Source organism: Ursus americanus, chromosome 4 (assembly GCF_024610735.1).
Source record: "Ursus americanus isolate L20-20 chromosome 4, mUrsAme1.1.p, whole genome shotgun sequence".
Lineage (NCBI taxonomy): Eukaryota > Metazoa > Chordata > Mammalia > Carnivora > Ursidae > Ursus > Ursus americanus.
In genome coordinates this window covers 85312618-85333212 of record NC_142130.1, presented here as the reverse complement: position 1 = coordinate 85333212, position 20595 = coordinate 85312618, and positions in this window count along the sequence as shown.

Below are 20595 nucleotides of genomic sequence, written 5' to 3'. Positions count from 1 at the left end.
ACTGATATTACACTGTGTGTTAACCATTCTGGAATTAAGAAACAAAAGGCCACATGTAAAATACCTAAAAATATGTCTACACAAGTCAGGGGAAGCTATGAAACTGCAACACGTAACATTAAAACTTCATTCACTCATGCTCTCGTTTAACCAGCAATTACTGAGCAATTAGTTAGGCAATATTTCCAAAGAAGTATAAAGTATGACACCTGCTCTCTCAGAGCTTTTAATCCAGTGGAGGAAATCAGACATGGAAGCAAGAAAGAGTAAATAATAATATATGTGATAGAGCTTATAAAGTTCAGAGCAGGTAGAAGAGTGAGTTTGAGAGATTTGGGGAAGTAAACTGAAAGCTTAAATTAGGTCATGAAGGAGAGTGTGGACATACAGAAAGAAAGGGATCACAGTGGACAAAATACCACCCTGCAAAGGACGTGCACAGAATCAGGATGGAATGGAACAAGGTTAAATGGAGTGTGGAAGCAAAGGTGGAATGCTTGAGGGCCGCATACCCGCTCTCCTTCCTCCTGTTTCACATACGGACCAGGGAGAAGTAGAGGAGAGGCAAAGCTGTCTTACTGCCTACAACATCTACAGGGTCTCTGAGCAAGGACGGCGGATGAGTGCCCTTCACCCTACTGCTATATGGCCCCACATATAATCCGTCTTGGTGAATGTTTTCATATGCTCTTGAGAAGATTGCACACTCTACATTTGCTGAATTTATTGTTCTATGAATACAAATTTAAATATGCAATCAGATCAAATTGAGGGATGATATTACCCAAATCTTCGATAGCCATACTGTTTTTTAGTATTTTTTGCCATCAGTTATTGAGAGGGGAGTTGCTCAAATCTCTAACTTTATTTGTGGGTTTATTTCAAATTTATTTCAGGCAGTTTGGATTCCATGTATTTTGAAATTCTGTTAATAGGGGCCTACATACTTAGAGTTGTTATGTTTTCTTGATGAATTGGCCATTTTGCCATTAAGAAATGGCCCTATTTCTGTAATATTTTGTCTTTAAGATCACTTTGCTAGGTATTAATATAGCCATTCTAGATTTCTTATGATTGGTATTTTCATGGTCTTTCTTTCCATTTTGCCACTTCTAACCAATGTGCATCTATTTTTAAACTGTCTGATTCCTTGTCTGTGAGCATGATTTTCATTTGAAGATTAAGAATAAATCCCCCCTTACCCCTACAATTCTTCCTGGATTTGTTGTCCAGCTGGTTTAAGTTGTTATTTAGACTAGCTTTCCAGAGAATTTTGTTATTGTTTTTACTTTTATTTTTATTTGTTTGTTTGTTATTCTTAGGTCAGCACGTGTCAGAGTGTATTTTTATATACTTTACTCTTTCTGGATGAACATTTTATGATCAATGATGAATACATTCTTTCTCGCTCCAGAGTTCTGTGTTATCTGCTTATATGTGGATTCTCTCTTTCTCATGACTGTAAGTAGTCTAAGGGAAACTCTTTCCTTAAAATTTTGTTTTTCTGTTCATTGGTCCAGGACCTAGTTCAATAAGTGCCCTTAAAATGTATGCCCAGTAAATAGATTGCATGCTTGGCATTGATGATATGGAAGAATTCATTTGATCAATTTAGCATTTTTGTAAATATAAGTGAACTTTAGACTTTCAGAAAAAAAAAATTCAAGGCCTTATCAAAAGATTACCTGAATTTTATCTATGGTTTCTCCTTCTGATTTTTTCCCTTTGCCTTCTAATACTTGTCTCTATAGCACAAAACTGATTCATTTCCTTCCTCTTTAATTAGCCTCTCCCTTACTCAGTGACTCATATAATACTTAATTCCCTCCCCCAAATGCCAAACCCTCCCTAATCCCTTCTCCCTCAGATTTGTATTTTGTTTCCTCCACCTTTGTTGATACTCCCAACATGAATTATTAGTCAATTAGACTTGAGGTGGTCAATCCTGCCTTTCTCCTTGGCCCCATAAGGCCAGCCCCTTCCCTTAGCAGCCTACCACCCACTGTGTTTAGTTAAGTTTTGTGTTTTTTTTATTTTCTGGTTTTCAAATAGATGTACAGAGAACCAATCCTGTGACCTTGTTAAATAGACTTTTATAAAGATGACATTAAAACTCTGTTCTTGTGAGAAGAGAATCAAGATAAAGCTAGCTCACACAGTTAGAGCACTGTCTTAGGGAGACATGGAGTGTCAAGTCTGAGGGATTAAATTAGCTTCATTTTACACCAAGGCCTACCTTGCCTAACAATTACGTAGCTCTGGGTTCAAATTTTGGTGGAATAACTCCAGGAAAATTATTTCACCCCTTGTGACTCATTAGGCTTATTTAAGAATTGAGAATGAACCTACCTATCTCACAGGTATGTTGTTGGGCTTAAATGTGATACATATGTAAAGCATGTGCCAGTGTTGCCATAATGGTAGAGAGAGTAGCAGCAATAGCTACACTAGTAATAAACACTATTTCTTTTCTTTCCAAGTAAGCAGACATATTCAGGTACATCCAGAGAGTCAGCTGTGCAGTTCTTTCAGACGAAAATCAGAAATGCGGGTCTCAAAGAAGTGAATTCATTCCAAGGAAAGGGTAGAGTATTGTCATGATCTTTGTCCAAAGGAAGGTGTCAATCTATGAGAATGAGTACATTTAGTCCACTATATGTAAGCCACATCCCCTTACTGGTCCTCCTGCATTTAAGCCAATTCTTTAGGGAGAGAGCAACATGGAAATAAATGGCCATCCCATTAAATAACTCCATTGATATAGGCAGCTCCGGAACCCCTGTACACAAACAGGACTGAAGAAAGCAGGCTCACTTGGAAGTCTCATTTGAAACATACTGGAAATTGACCAGAGGAGAAAGAATGCATAACATAAATAAGGTAGAAGGAACAGAGAATGAGTCTTTGAGGCCGCATCGGTGAGCCAACCCTCACTACTCTATGGAGTTTAAAACCCCTTCTGTGTCTTCCATCTACAGTGCACAAAGGACATTTGTAAAATAGTCAGATTTGGGGGCTGTCCTATAGATCCTAAACACAACCTTATGATGGTGACTTGTCATGTATATTTTAAACGTATGTTGGGAGGAAAACAGGACATAATGCTTGAAGTAAGTGATAGCTTAAAGGACTACTGTATTCAGGCCGCTTAGGGAATCCATATACCAGCTTAAAGAAATTTGAGAGGATCTCCTCTTCCCCAGATTTGTTAGATGGGTCTGGACAAAATAAATAATAATAGCTTATGTATTCGTGATCCTGTTGTAACTTCAACATAGACTCACTCGAACCAGCATGCATTACACGATGTCTGGGGATTATTCATGGCACATTACTTTAAAAACATAAATAGCAATGAGGGGCACCTGGGTGGCTCAGTCAGTTGAGCATCTGACTCTTGATTTCAGCTCAGGTCATGATCTCAGCCCACCTGGGGCTCCACGCTCAGCATAGAGTCTGCTTGTCCCTTTCCCTCTACTCCTCCCCCCCACCCCCGCTCATGCTCTCTCTCTCTAAAATAAATAAGCAAATAAACAAAACCTTCAAAAAAATATAAATAGTAAGGAATCATTTACATTATTGATGGTAAGAAAGACAAATAAACACGGAGCACTTACTACTTCTAAATTCACTAAAGTGAATTCCCTGAGTATAGACTAGAGTATATGCATTTAAGTTGAATGTTGAGCTTGGAAAACACCAAAAATGCTCCTTTATTAAATTCTTGCTAATAGGAACATTAGAGTATAGTCTGATTTCTAGGAAACACTATCACATATCAGCATCATTTAAACTTAATTTATAGGCCTTGTCTCTTTTAAATTATTTCAGTTGACATGATTAAACATTTCCCAAAGTATGTCCCAAAAAAACAATATCCAAAGAAATAATTGTTTAAAATGATTCTTTGTATAAACAGATTTGGTAAATTTATGTTATATCCATGTCTCAATACTTGGTGATTTGAGGAAGCCATGAGCATAGTAAAATCTCAAAGAATTTCTGGAGTAAAGAAAACTTAATAGGCTTAACCTAAAATTTCCAAATCCCATCTACATGGAACTCAGTTATCTGAAATAACATCTTTTAAGAACTTGGAAACCGAAGGTTGGAAAATGCTGATATCAGTATATTTTTTGCAAAATCTCAAGTTCTGATCAGTTGTGTTTTTATGCTTTATTTCCTTAACTTGCAACAAAGGTTTAATTTTAACTATCATCGCACAGAATTATCAAGACTGGCAATAGATCAAAAATGTGTAAGGAGGGGCGCCTGGGTGGCACAGCGGTTAAGTGTCTGCCTTCAGCTCAGGGCGTGATCCCGGCGTTATGGCATCGAGCCCCACATCAGGCTCTTCTGCTATGAGCTTGCTTCTTCCTCTCCCACTCCCCCTGCTTGTGTTCCCTCTCTCGCTGGCTGTCTCTATCTCTGTCAAATAAATAAATAAATAAAATCTTAAAACAAAAACAAACAAAAATAAATGTGTAAGGATACACATATTACTTGGTGCATAATTGTCGCTCAATAAAGAGTTCAGTTGATTTAGCACAACTAACAACGTGTAACTGATTCAGTTGAATATTGATACTAAAGAAGACGTACCTTTAGAATAAAGGTTTCAAAATAATTTTTGAATAAATGCTTTCAAAATAATTTTTACTTTTATCTACTGTTAAAAAGAAATATATACACATATGTATATATGTAACATTGCTGCTAGAGTCCACATGCGAATACAGTGTAACTAAAAGTCTCAAAAATACACTTACTATTGGGGGCACCTGGGTGGCTCAGTTGTTAAGCGTCTGCCTTCAGCTCAGGGTGTGATCGTGGGGTCCTGGGATCGAGCCCCACATCAGGCTCCCTGCTCCGCTGGAAGCCTGCTTCTTCCTCTCCCACTCCCCCTGCTTGTGTTCCCTCTCTCGCTGGCTGTCTCTCTCTCTGTCAAATAAATAAAATCTTTAAAAAAAAAATACACTTACTATCATCTTTCCTTGCAATGTAGTCTATATTCTATTCTGTGGTATTCTCGTCTACATCTTAATTTTAAATCTGACAGTGTTCCAATAAAATTATTTTGTGGGCAGTAATGATTTGAAAAATTCAGCTCTAAAAGAGCTTAGCATCCATAGCAAAATTCTGTCACTTTAATATGGAACAAAACTATCTGTGTTTATTGCATAAGTCTGGAAGTGGCTATTGTGACACAGGGTGGTTTGCTCCATGCCCACAAGCCACAAATTCTAATTAGGAAATTAACCCATGGGGCTGGTGTTCAGAATTTGCTTTTGAAAATAAGAAGTAGTTAAGTGATCTACTTTACTTCCAGATTTGCATAGACCAGCAATGTGTCTGAAAGGCTATACCCGGCATCTCAAAGTTCCTATTAGAAATGAATATTTTAGTTGTCATAGTATTTAGTATAATTTTTTTTAACTTTTTAAAAATAAAGTCCCACATCGTTTGACAATCAAAAGTTCTTCCATGTGTTTGTGTCATAGATAATTACATTGGGATTTCTAAATCCATGTTTTAGATAAAAATTTTAATTTCTAATCTTTTTTTGTCACTGAAAAATAAAATTGTACAAAATTTTCATATGTCAAAGATGATGGTTGAATTAGCATTTTTCTTCTATTGTAAGATTTTTGATTGACAGATTGATAAACAATGTTTATTCATTAAAAAGCATTTATACTGAATTTCCAGACAGTGCCTGAAGGGTGGGGTGTGTGTATATATATATATATATATCTATATATATATATATCCCAAATAAACATTTACTTTCTGTGAATACCTCCATACATTTCCTGAAAAACGACAACAAACACAAATCAAAGCAAATGATTCAAATGTTCAGAGAAAAATCTATGAAATAAATAGATGCATTTTTAAAAGTCTCCAATTTGAGGTAGCTGAATTGATTTATAATCTCTAATTTGTTATGCTCTTGTCTGGGGCAGAGCCTATAAATCTACAAAGCTTGCTTAGCATTTCTAATTATGTAACCCTGCAATGCTGAATACAAACTGTCTCACCACTATACAGAGGGCAAAAGAAGAGTAAAGTGCTGAAAATAAACAAAGTATAGCACACGTGAGCATGCAAACCTATACGCGCTACTGTACAAAGTAAAACCATAGGCATCTCCCAGACTTCATAAGAGTACCCATTGCTTATCTTCATCTTTTTATCCTTAACTGGAGTTCCCTGGGACACTCCTATTAAATATTCAGCCTAAGTCTCCTGCCCCAAAAGGAACTGGGGAAAAGCTTCCGAGTATATGACTACACAGCTTCAGATGTAAAAGAATGCTGGATTTTAGGCAGGTCCTACAGAGAATGAACTAGTGAAGGTGGCCATTTTCTAGTCAATGCTCCTGGGGTGATCATTGTTTATCAATTTGCATGTTGCAAGGTTTTGAATGGGATCAGCACTGACTTTTCTATTGTGTTGTTTCCAACAACTATAAGGAGTTACTCCTTTTATGTAGGCAGAAAACAGAATATCTGGGGAAAGAGAAGACATAAGGTTTGAACCTAGGAATTCTTACCGTCAGAATTCTTCCAAATGTCAATTAAATCCTAAACAAATAAAAACAACCCCAGAAGTCTTTCCAGAGATCACTAACTCTAACCAGGGTTCACGTAACCTTTTCTACCAAATGAGTAACTATGCAGTTTGCAAATACTTGCCAACAGAATAGCATTGGGTTTTTAGGCATTTCATTCTAGCGTTTCAAAAGATTTGTAGAACTGCAAAGGAGGCATTCACACAGATAATACTTTGCCGGTGAGAAAAGATGGGCAGTACATTTTTGTTAGATTATAAGTGAAAGATATTATCAATGCAGAAGTAATAGATATTCTTAATCTGTTTTATTTTCATCCTTTCATGGTTTAACCACACCACCGGCTACATGATTCACTAATAGTGTCTTGCAACAAGTGGGTCTGTCATTTATCTTCTGTGGTTTTTGGCCTTGATCTATAATTCCAATGAAATATTTCCACATAAGCCCCAGTAATGGAAGTTGTACTTCTTAGTCTAGATTAAGACAAAAATCTCAGTTCATAAGTAAAAGGCAGTGTCACTATGGCTATATTTGTTTAATTATAAATTCCAGAAAAAGTCATTAAAATGGATTTAACTTAAATTTGTGTAACATTAAAAGTAGAAAATCCAAGTGAGATTTTTGAGAAAATATTTCTAAATCATGAGCATGATGTCAACATTTAAAGAGGAAGGGAGGGGTGCCTGGGTGCTCAGATGGTTAAGCATCTGCATTTGGCTTAGGTTCCTGGGATTGAGTCCCGCATCGGGCTCCCTGCTTAGCGAGGAGTCTGCTTCTCCCTCTGTCCCTTCCCCCAGCTCCTGCACACTTTCTCTCTCTCTCTCAAAAATAAATAAAATCTTTTAAAAAATTAAATAAATAAATAAATAAATAAATAAATAAATAAATAGGAAGGGAAAGCAAATTATTATGTAAGGAGTAAATAATACAAATTATTAATAAATATGATAATTTGTAGAATTTTCACAAGAAAAGGGTTAAGAGAACAAAAGAGATTTTATTTGTTGAAATATTAATTATGTAAAAGCTAGAATAGATCAAAACACAAATTCAGAAAACACCTCAGATGGGATTTTTCTTTAGGAAGAAACAGCACATTTTGCAGAATAGTATAGGAATATTGATATTAGAATTCACAAGGAGCTTACTATCACGGATAAAGTAATACCAAGTTAGCATCTTATTAAAAAAAAATTAACCAGGTGGTTACCGAAAAGAGAATTATAGGACAGCTAAATAGTAATGGTAAATGGTAAGGAATTGTTAAAAAGATCATTCTGTCACTAATAACCCCACTGATACACGAAAATGAAATGACGTTGAAATGAGGTAGAATAACTGATACAGAGACACTACAGATTGAGAGGGTAGAGATTGTGCTTTATATTTTTCTTGTTGACCCCAGCACTTAGCATCATGTTGGGCACACAACAGGAGATCAATAAATACTTGCAAAGTGATTGATCCATCCACGAATAAGAGCATGACGTGGATAATTAGTTGCCACAGGGAAACTAGTCTCTCAGTGTTAGTTTTCCACACTGATTGAAATCAAAGAGAAGAATATACAAAAGCCTTCTGAATCTTTACAGTTTTTTCTATGAAGAAACTCCAACCATCATATCGATCACAATTTTGACAGTGAAGAATCGACTATTTCTTCTTACTATACCATATGGTCAATTATGATTTTGATAAAATTCATACATCTGTGAAAAGTAGATTCTATCATTACGGGCAATTGGAGCAATTCAAAATACTGAATTTAATAATTTTTTTGACTGATGTCTTGCTTATCTTGTTCCCAATTTCTTCATTCTGCTCACTGTGCCTTCACCAAGACCTCTACCCATTCCAAACCTCCCATTCACACAGACCATCTCTGTACATTGTTCCGACATAATGGGTCTTTTGGCCCAGATTCTAGGTTTGCTTATATAAATATGTGCTGATTTAAGAACCACCTTCATTTCTACCTTAGACCCCACCACACACACACACACACACACACCCCACACTAAACATTGAGCGTCTACCATTCAACTTCTGAGCTCTTTCTTTGCAGCACTTCTAGAGAAAGAGGCAGAAATCATTTCTTGGTCTTTCCTATCCAATTTTAATCTGGCTCCCCTATACTTCTCAACAATTCTATTCTTTCTAAAGGATCATAAGGTCACTCCAAATCTTTATTATTTCACTTATTTGTTTACATTTCCCTGTGACCAAACCCTCATTCTGCAGAGATGCTCTTACCTCGTATTTCCATGAAGAGCATTCCGACCTGAATTTTTCCATTAATCTTTCTTTATATTGACATAAATCTGTACCTAGGTCATTTTTCCCTTCATGTATTCAATGAGTAGTCATCAAGTAATCACCCTGTGCTGGCCTCTGTTTTGACAGATACAGTGGTGAACAAGACAAGTAATGTCCTCAAAGAGTTTATCTTCTATTGGGAGTAAACAGGAGATTACAATAAATTGCTATAATTGCCATGAGTAACAGATAAAGGATGGTATGGAAGCACATAGCACTGGCACCTAAGCTGGAATTCATTGTGTGATTAGCAATAGCTTCCTGGAATTAGTGGCATCTATATTGAGATCTCAAATGTGAGTAAGAATTAGCCAGAAAAATGAAGTTAGACGGGATGGAGCATGAGTTTAAGGCATGAGAAAATACGTTCACAAGAGAAAGCACATATAGAGAATAACAAGAGATTCAATCTGGGTGGGGATGGAGATGTGAAGGTTGAATGATAGAGATGTTCAGAGCGATAGAGATGTTGCTGGAGACATTGACAGGGATCCACCATGAAGGGTATGGGGAGCAGTTAAACATACTGTTTATAAAAAGTAACTCTGGAGTAACACAGATCTAGTTCCTATCATTCACAAGGTTATCCTAAGAGTGAGATAATGTCTGGCACAGTTAGGAATTTAATACTTTAAAAAATGTAATATTGGAGAATACCTGGGGGAGGTAGTCAGTTAAGCATCTGACTCTTGGTTTTGACTCAGGGCCGTGATCTTAGGGTCATGAGATTGAGCCCCTAGTGGGGCTCTGCATTCAGCAGACAGTCTGCCTAGGATTCTCTCTCTCCCTCTCTCTCTGCCCCTCCCCCGGCACTCGCTCTCTCTCTCCCTCAAATAAATAAATAAAATATTTTTTGAAAGGTAGTATTGGGCAAATTAAAAAGCTTGTATGTTATACAGAGCCAAGTAGGGAGCTATGGAAATACTTTATCGAGAAGAATGACACGACTTGATTCATATTTTAGGGCTATCTTGTGGATTGAAGAAGAAGTATAAGGAGATAGGTGGGCCAAAGCTAGCATCAAAGGCATGGGTTATGGGACCTTCTACAATAATCTAGGCAAAAATTATAGTGGCCTGAATGGGTGTGGTGGCAGTAGAGGTGAGAAAACAAGGATGGGTTTAGTAAATACTTAGGAAATTAAACCAAAAGGAGTTGTTAATAGATGACATAAAAAAGTGGGAGGAAAAGGGAGGAGTGAGGACAGCACTGAAATTCCTGGCTTGCCTAACTGCGTGGAAAGTGGGCTAAAAACGAGACAAGGAACACTGGAGAAGAGCAGGATTGCAGATGTCAGAAAGAAATAGCTTCAGGAATAGATATGTTGAGATTGAGGCTCTGTAGAATCTAGCAGCCAATCCATAGGTCAAGAGAGAAATCTGAGCCATTATTCAGAATTAGGACTCACATGCTTATGGTGACAGCTGAAGCCGCAAGGGCAATGTACAGGATAATAGACCAAGTGGGAAGAGGAGAGAGGAGAAAGCAAAAGAACCTGAAAGATAAGAAGAAAGCCAGTGTGTGTGTCATGAGAGCCATGCTTTAAAAGGGGGAAAAGATGTCATCAATTTGATATGGTAGCAAAGGGGCGTTAATAATCTTGATAAAACATATGTCTGTGGAGAGGGTGCAAAGCTGTGAATAAGAAGGAAGATGGAGTAAGAGTGGGGCAGGAAAAGTCTATGTAAAATAGTATTGGTTTTGTTTGACTTTGAAAAGGACAATAGAGAGATCCCGTAGCTGAGAGGTAGAGCACACATAAGAGAAACTATCGTGTGGATGGGGGGACCAGACAATGTCTGCAGGGACAGACAAGAAGTCAGGGTGGAGGGCTGCTTGCAAATGCAAACCTCAAAGGCAATAAATGGTGACACAGGGTTTTGGAAGAGATGGAAAGAGATGCACTAGAAGATCCAGATGAAGGGGTTAGCATGGAAAAGGGAAAGAAATACACTCTATGCTTTCACCTGTGCTTTAAATCCTTCAAACTTCTCAGAGATCCTTCCAGTTGGATACTTTCTCCACAAATAGAGAAATTTCCTTATTTAGGCCGGGGTGTTGGGGGGGCGAGGTAAAGTTTACTCTTTCTCCTCTGTCTCCTCTAGTTATTGACACCACTTCTTTTACATACAGCTTCAAAAATGTTGCTAGGGGCTTCCGGGTGGTTCAGTTTGTTAAGTGTCTGCCTTCACCTCAGGTCATGATCCCAGGGTCCTGGGATCCAGCCCTGCACTGGTAGGGCTCCCTGTTCATTGGGGAGTCAGATTGTCCCTCTCCCTCTGCCTCTCCTCCCCTGCTCATGTTCTCTCTCTCTCTCAAATAAATAAATAAAATCTTTTAAAAAATGTTGTCGCTATTCACTACCTCCATTTTCTCACCTTGCCTTATTCCCATCCACACTGCAATTAGGATTTTGTTCTTGAGATTTAATTAAATATCTCTATTAAAAGTCAACAGTCATAACTGCTTGTCTCAAGGAAACTTTCTTCCTCTTCTTTCTTATCTGATTTCATATTAAAAAGGCCAATGTGTTTAACCAAGTGCTCTTTCTCATAACATTTGTCTACCTTGACCTCTATGACATTATTTTGGAAGACTCCCTACTTTTCCAACAGTTCCCCCTTTGGTGTGTGATCTGTGCCCCATCTCGGAGTAGTGGACATTACAAACCCATTCATTAGTTGCCTTCTATTTTTCTCTCTCTGCCTTACTTTTTTTTTTTTTTTGGTAAGCTTATTCACTTTGACATTTAAGCTTTTATCTTGATGCCCTCTCCCAAATCAATATTCAAGCTTATTCTGGTTTGAAATTACAACCACCTTTATAATATTTCCTTCATTTGTCCCCTAATTACATCTCATTAGATTAAGCACTGACTTCATTGTCATTCCTTCTTAGCAAACCACTCCCCAGTTTCTCCACTTGTATTACTGGAAACATAACACCGCAGGCACAAAATATGGAAGCCATAACGTACTCTGCTATTTTTGTATTTCTATTGTCTGAGCTACAACCAGATCCTAGGCATTAGTAGCACCTCCACTGCTTGACCCTTTCTTCACATTTTTACTGCTTCCACCCTAGTCTTAGTTCTAAGCAACTCACATCTAGAAAGTTACAAGATCTCTTAAACTTTGTGTTCCCAAAGTCAAGTCATCTTGCACGTCATCACCATACTTGATTTTCATGCAGTCCAGTTTTTACTATGCCATTTGCCTTATCAAGAATCCCATTACCTATTGGATCAAGATGAGGATGTGAGAATGTGGAGAAAAAGGAACACTCTTGCACTATTGGTGGGAATGTAGACTGTATTCCCACAGTGCAGTGACTGTGGAAAACAGTGTGGAATTTCCTCAAAAAGTTAAAAAAAAGAACTATCTTAGGATCCAGCAATCACACTACAGGATATTTACCCAAAAAATACAAAAACATTAATTCAAAGTGTTTACAGCAACATTATTTACAATAGCCAAGATATGGAAGCAGCTCATGTCCATTGATTGATGAATGGATAAAGATGTGGTATATATATATATATATATATATATATATATATATATATATAATGGAATATCATTCAGCCATAAGAAAGAATGAATACTTGCCATTTATAATGACACTGATGGAGCTAGAGAGTATAATGCTAAGGGAAGTAATCCAGACAGAGAAAGACAAATATCATATGATTTCACTCATATGTAGAATTTAAGAAACAAAACAAACAAGCAAAGGACAAAATGAAAGAGTCAAAGCAAAAAACAGGCTTTTAATTACAGAGAACAATCTGATGGTTACCAGATGAGAGGGGGCTCAGGGGATGGGTTAAACAGGTGATGGGGATTAAGGAGAGCACTTGGGATGGGCACGGGGTGTTGTACGAAAGTGTGGAGTCACTATATTGTACACCTGAACCTAGTATTACACTGTAGGTTCACTAACTGGAATTAAAATTAAAACTTTAAAAACGTTTACCTATGCTGAAATCCTAACCTCCAGTAACTCAAAATATGACTGTATTTGCAGATAGAATCTTTTAAGAGGTAATTCAGGTAAAGTGAGGTCATCTGGGGGGGGGTCTTAATCCAGCATGACTGAAAATTAGGGCACAGACAGTCCAGAGGGAAGATGATGTGAAGACGGGAGGTGAAGGTGGCCATCTGCAAGCCAAGAAGAAACATCTCAGAAGAAAGCGAACCTTGATTTTGGGCTTTTAACCTTCAGAACCATGAGAAAATAAATTTCTGCTATTTAAGCCAATGAGTTTGCGGTACTGTGTTATGGCAGCCCCAGCAAACTAATGCGGCACCTTACATGTAGAAGCTGAGAACTAAGTGTTCTAGAAGCCTGAACAAAAGGAGTCTGACTAGGGGTTAATGTGGATAATGCTTTAGCTTCAGAGTTCTCAGAATTAACACACAAAATAACGTATATTGCTCACTCTAAGCATAAAACAAGAACACAATAATAACTAACATTCAGTGATATTTTTCTATGTGTTAGACATGCTTATAAGAGTTTCAGAAGTTATTACTTTGAGACAGATCTATTATTTTGTCCCATCCTCACAACGCCCAATGCATGAATAAACTGGGACTCAGAATTTAAGTGACTGATGAGCAAAGACAAAAAGTGACAGAAACAGATATCTAACCAAGGAAATTAACTCTAGAAAATATTCTCATAACTTTTATACTACACTGATTCTTCATTTGTGTATACAATTTCTGTGTTTCATATATATTTTTGCATATATTGTTACCATTGCCATGCAAAATAAAACAAAACAAAAAAACAAACAAAAAAAAACTATCCCAGATACTTGTCCTAGTAAAATGTAAAATTTCAACAGTCTCTTAGTTCCTCCTTCTATAGGAAAAAAATCAAATTTGGCTGTTTCAAGTCTTGGGTTAACTATAGATTTAAGCTTTGTTTCTTTTCTCTTTTTTATCCCGTTTCTGATGTCTGTATTAAAAAATGTCTACTTTTATGCATATATTTATTTTTTCTAATTGTTAAGTTAAAAATAATTCTTAACCCCAGTTTCAGGCCTTATTGGGATGAAGAGAAGAAGAAAAGAATCACCAATTAACCAAAAGTAGAAGGAAAAGAAGAGTGGGGAAAAAAGAGAAGAAAAATGAATTTACAAATGTAATCATTTGACTTAGATTAGGCAAAATAATCTATGTTGCTAAATATAATAGGTAATATGTTAAATAAGACGAAAATAATCTACACTGCTAAATATAATAAACAATATTGTTGAGGAATGGGTGATCCCTCTAAGGAAGCACAGGTTCAAACTGGAATGCACCTGCCACCCCAGAATGATGTATCCAACATGAGTCATACACAGCTTTGGTGTTCACAGTCTCTGACTATCTAATGCTAATTCTTAAGGGAGATTCTTCAGTAGGTTCTTGTCAGACAACAAAGCACTTCATAAAATGTCAACTATTTTAAGTTCCAAAACCACTAAAAATATAGAACATTTTGTCCACCTCAGAAAGTGCATCAGAAGCATCATCAAACTACCAAAATAACAAAGACCTTTGAGTTGCCCTCCAGGGGCTGGTGGTTACAAGGTTATGCCTGATACACATTCAAAATGATAGAAATATTTCAGTAATTTTGTTCCAGCTTAAGAAGAGGAGTGACTGGAACAGATCTTCTCAATAATATCTTCAGAAGTTCTAAAGGTGAAGTAATACCTGTTATGGAATTGTAGGATCTCCAAGTTGGCCAAACCACTAAATGCCATCTGGTCAGAGGAGCACACTGTATCAGAGTTTCTGAACAATATCCAGAGAGGAGAGTTTACTCTTACTATACTCCTTGGGGTGGCTGAAAAACTTCTGCAAAGATTATAAAATTATTTTCTTTTTTTAAAAAAGATTTATTTATTTGAGAGAGAGAGAGAGAATGTGGGAGGGGCAGAGGGGGAGAGAGTCTTAAGCAGACTCCCCACTGAGCCTGCAGCCTGATGCAGGACTCCATCTCATGACACTGAGATCACAATCTGAGTTGAAATTGAGAGTCAACTGAGCCACCTAGGTGCCCCTATTTTCTTTATGTTGGAAAAACCATTGCTTCATAATCTTTATCCATCAACTCCACTTCTGACTTTTGTTATAAACATTATTCAGTCTTCTATTGGGCAAACTTTCACAAATTGAAAGGAATTATTATGTTACCCTGAAGTTATTTATTTGTTATATTAATATCTCTCAATTTCTTCATCTCTTCATCTACAAAATATTGGCCAAAACATGTACATTCTGTTGGTTCTTAATAAATATCTATTCTAGTTTGTCAGTTTTTTAAATGCAACATCCAACATTAAGCCTAATTCTGATATGGAATGTCTACATGTTGAGGTTGTCATCTTTTATCATCCAGCTGCTCATTGCTACACTGTTGAAAATCCATGACCTACTCTTTCTTTTTAGCTTTATCCAAATGTAAATGGCATTGGATAGAGAAAGAGAATAGTCTGATAAGTTTAATTACATAAAATATGTACATGTATATTTTACTAATCATTCTCTGTTTTGTGCTATCAACTGTTTACCTGTTCACCTATCTTTCTTAAATTTTTTGCTTACTTATATTTTATGGCCTTTTATTTTTCCAAAAAATGAATATACCTTGATCCAGTACCTTGAAATAAGGTTCAGAAAAATAACAACTCTCAATAGATTAAATAATTTTGGTTTTCTGTACATCAAGAGTAATCGAGAATAATGTATTGCTAAAGATTAAGTACATTAAATATGTAATGAATTTATTAAAGCCATTAGTTTTAGAATATACCCTAAACAAGTAAAATGAAGCCAAAAATCAGGGTTTTTCCTTTTTTTAAAGAAAAATCAATAAATTACTTATAATGCTTTTTAAAAATTAATAAAACTAAGCTCTTATATTTTGAAAATACTATTTTGACTATTTTAACTCTGGGTTACAAAAATTTTCTTCCCATACAATTGTAAGAAGACAAAAACATCAGCAATGTAATTGGACTGTAATATTTTTTTCTACAATAAGGATTAAACACAGCAAATGGTAAGAATAATCTACAGTGGAAATTTGCCAGTGTTAACAAGAAAACTGTACTTTTTACATTCATCCCTTTTAAAGTTCTGGTGATTAGTGATGAGTAAATAAACATGTATTAAGCATGCCTTAATTGTTTAGGAGACTGCATTTAAGAAATAAGAATGAATAGAACAAAAACCATTTGGGTACATCTTCATGACTTTGGATTTGGCAAAGGGTTCTTTGACACCAAAAGGATAATCAACAACAAAAACAGCAAAATAATAGATAAGTTGGACATCACCAAAGTTAAATACTTTTGTCTTTCAAGGGACACCACTGAGAAAGTGAAAAGACAAACCACAGAATAAGAGAAAATAAGTTCAAATCATGATCTGATGAGGGACTTATGTCTAGAATAAAGAACTCTTACAACCCAATAATAAAAAGACAAATAACCTAATTTAGAAATGGGCAAAGGATCTGAATAGACATTTGTCTAAGGAAGATAGAAAAATGGTCAATAAGCACATGAAGTCGACATCATTAATCATTAGGAAAATGCAAATCAAAACCACAAGACAGAACTTCACACAAAGTAGGATGGCTAGAAGAACAAAAAAGACAAGTAACAAGTGCTAGTGAGGATGTGGAGAAATTATACCCCTCATACACTGCTAGCAGGAAATGGGAATAGAAAACATCCTTGAAGCTCTTCAAATAATTAAATATACAGCTATCATATGACTCAGCAATTCCTAGGTATATACTCAAGAGAAATAAGAACATATCCCCTCAAAAATTTGTACACAAATTTTTATAGCAGTGTTATGTATAGTAATAAAAAAGATGGAAATGACCTAAATGCCCATCATCTAATGAATGGATAAGCAAAATATAGTATATCACCCATACAATGAAATATTATTTTGCCATAAAAAGGAATGGAATGTTGATACATGTAGAACATGGATGAAACTGAAAATATGCTAAGTGAAAGAAGCCAGTGACAAAAGATCATGTATCATATGATTACATTCATATGAAAGTCCAGAAAAGCAAAACCCACAGAGACAGAAAATAGATTTGTGGTTGCTTAGAATTGAGGGAACAGAGGTGAAGGTAGGGGGGTGATAGGTAAAGAGTGGTGTTTCTTGGTGAAGTCATGAAAATGTTCTAAAACAAGCATGGTGATGGTTGTACATGTCTGTGACTATACTGTAAACCATTTAATTGCATGGTTTATATGAGTGAATTGTATGGTATGCAAATTATATCTCAATAAAGTTAGTAAATAAAAACATTCTTGAGAAAGAAAAACAAGTTTGGAAACCTTGATCAACCAGATACCAAGACTTATAGAGAGCCATAGTGATAAATACAATGTGATAGAGTACAAGTATGGGCACACAGGTCAATGGAAAAGAGTAGGGAACGTACAGACAGACACGTGTGAAGTCTTAATTTACAACAATCGTAGTACTGCAACACTGGGGCAAGGATGGTCTTCTCAATAAGTAGAAGTGGGTTAGTAAAAAAAGAAAGAAAATATGACATAGACCCTGTTTTCAAGGATCCCATGGTCTTGTTCCATTATCAGACATCAAATGGCTTTGGGGAGCCCAGGTGGCTCAGTCAGTTAAGCGTCTGACTCGATTTCAGCTCAGGGTAAGATCTCAGGGTCATGGGATCCAGCCAGCATTGAGCCCTGGGGAGTCTGCTTGAGATTCTCTCTCTCTCTCTCACTCTGCCCCCCCAACTCGTGTGCTCTCTCTCTCTCAAATAAATAAATGAATCTTTAAAAAAAAAAAAAAAAAAAAAAACGGCTTTGAAGGAATAAGCCCCTACATGTTACATTTACTTTATTGCTTTCATCACTCCCTTTCTGCCTCTCTTCTATGGTAAAATGATCTTTGGCTTTTAATTTCACTTACTACCTGCCACGTTTTACCATAAGCTCTCTGCTGCCTCCGAAGACCCATAGTGTCAAACTTAAATGTGATAAGCAGCCTCACAAGCTCAGATGCAGTCATTTTTATAGTTTTCCCAATATGCAGATTGAGTACTTTATAGAGTTGCAGATGGTTCTGGAATGGGTTTTTCAGCAAATATGAGTGGAAGTCAATAATATGTAATGAAATGCTAACATGTTACTACTTATGAGCTTCAAGGCCAAATTTCTGTCAAGATAATCATACAGTTACCCCATATATCAGATCAAGATAGTTTTTCTTTATAGTGTAATGTGTGTGTTTTGGGGAAGGGATTTTTTTATGCCTTTATAGAGCTTGAGGCAATAAGCTTCTCTCTTTAAAAGGCCATATGTATTACTTCTAGCTCCTTAAATGAGGTGTAGGCCATCTTATCTTTGCACTCCCTACTGAAAACAACCTTAGAAGTGTTGACTGTATTTAGAAAGTAATATGCTAATACCCATCAAGATATGCGCACATATGTATAACATTTAACACTAGTTTTTCCTTTGAGAGTTTATCTTAAAATAACCCAAAAGTGGGATAAAAAAAAAAGACTGTATATGTAAGGATATCTAGTATATGATTACCCACACTGGCCGACAAAACAGAAATAACCTATATATCCAATAGCACGAGCAGGGGCTGCAGCAAGTGTCATAAGCTGATTAGACTTCTCTATGGGCTGAAATTATGCAACCACCAAAGCAGTTGATCTGAAGACTACAGAAAAATATGGGTAGTGCTAAAGATTCATGGGTTCATACTAAGGTTTTTCTTAGTCTAACAATAGTCAGGCAACCTTATTTAGTTTTTATAGGTAAATGTAGGATCAATTCTAGGATGCTAGAGACAAAAGTTTGGACCAATATTTTTAAAAAATGATTAATAATATATTTGATAGGTATATGCTACTTTCCAGGATAAAGTCCAGTTAAAATTGTGAAAGCAATGAACTTGCCTTCCTTGGTGAGCATTTGTCACTTTTTGGCCACCCAATACTGAACTTCTTGTATATCACTCCTTCAATCTTCTCTTTGGAGGAATCTCTTATACATATGGACTTCAGAAGTAGTGGTCATTCTTTCCACACCCTAGTGCTGTCAGGTGGCAGACATGTGAATGAAGATCAGGCAATCTCAAGCTTTCTCATAGGACTTTGAAGCCTTGAATAAATAACATAACGATAAGGGGCTTGTTCAAGTTCATCATAAAAGCAGTGCCTGGTAATCCAGCCTTTTTCTTTCGCATGAACTTCATTATGGGTTCTGTTGCCCAACACATCAGAGCTCTCCAGGTTTTGCTGATTTTCCTCCAAACTTTCCCCTTTTATCCTAGGAATCTTGAATTGTTCCCATTACTCATAACCTAGAATCCTTTCTGATCTATGGACACACGTGTGACTTCACATATTAGAGTTGTTCTCAATTTTACATAAAATAATACATAGGAACTGATGAAGAAGAAATTGCAAACATGAGGAGAATGTTGAAGTGGGCTAAGAGAAGCAGATAAAGAATTAAAATCAAGGAAACCAGAGTGAGAGGACTAAATTTACAAATTCAGTTTACAAACAGTGAGAGAAATAGGAATTAACATGAGATACTTTAAGTAGCTAAAGTGGGCTTGATTGAACCTAAACAAAAGCTGGTTTGGATTTGAGAGAACGAACACCCTCCTCTGCCCTTAGGTGGTTCTAAGTTGTAATGGAGAAGGGCTCTGTTTCATTTTTATTTTGTTTTGGCTTGGTTTTCTTTAATTAATGTGTGTGTTGTTGGGGAGGGTGGAGCTGTTTGTTGATGATGACATTGTTCTTCTTGTTTAGAAAGCATATCTTTCTGACGAGGCATCTGGAAAGGTGGCTGGAAAGAAGAACATAATGATTTTCTGTTTTCCTCTAATCCAAGTGTCTTGGTCTGATCTCTTATAGGAAAAAAGATAATAGATAAAACTAAAGCATTTGTTTTGACAAAGGAAATCCAACACACAGACCTAAGACTTCTTCTTTCTAGAGCCTAGATGAGAACATTTAAGACCAAGGTGAGCAGTGGGTCATTCCTTCCATCCTACCATAGTCTACCATAGAACTTTGCCAGCCCAAATACTCTGGGCAGCTATTTCCAGAGAAATGTTTTGCCCAGTGGAATCATTCCCACTGGAACAACATTTTGTTGGGAAGGGCAGTCTCATGTGCATCGTCTTTTGACACCTTCTTGGCCACTTAAGAATGGGCGTTGGGCCTGGGACACTTCCTTAGCAAGAGGAAGTGGTTGCTGGAGAGAACAGCCAGCCATGAGGGACTCACATATACAGTTGGAGCTGATTTTGTTCTGTGTCTCCTCTATGTGAAGGAAAGTATTATTCCATCCAATACTTGATCGTTTTGCTTTCCTTGACAACTCCAATACCAAGACGCAGTAAGCAAAAGTGTTTGGATTTCTGCTCCTGGTGACCACACTGTGATGATCTTTTCTATCCTCTATGCAGTTGGAGTCCTTCACTGGCAATGGGATCTTGTCCGCATTCCATCTGGCTGAATCATTTACTCATGGAGAAGCAAGCATGGTGGCTGTAGTCAATTATTTCCTGGAAGTTTCCTATCTGTCTTGTAGGAGGCCTTCCCAAATATAAATGAGGGAAACTCAGAAAAGAAATGAAATCCTGAAACAGCTAAAAGGGGAACTCCAAATTGGT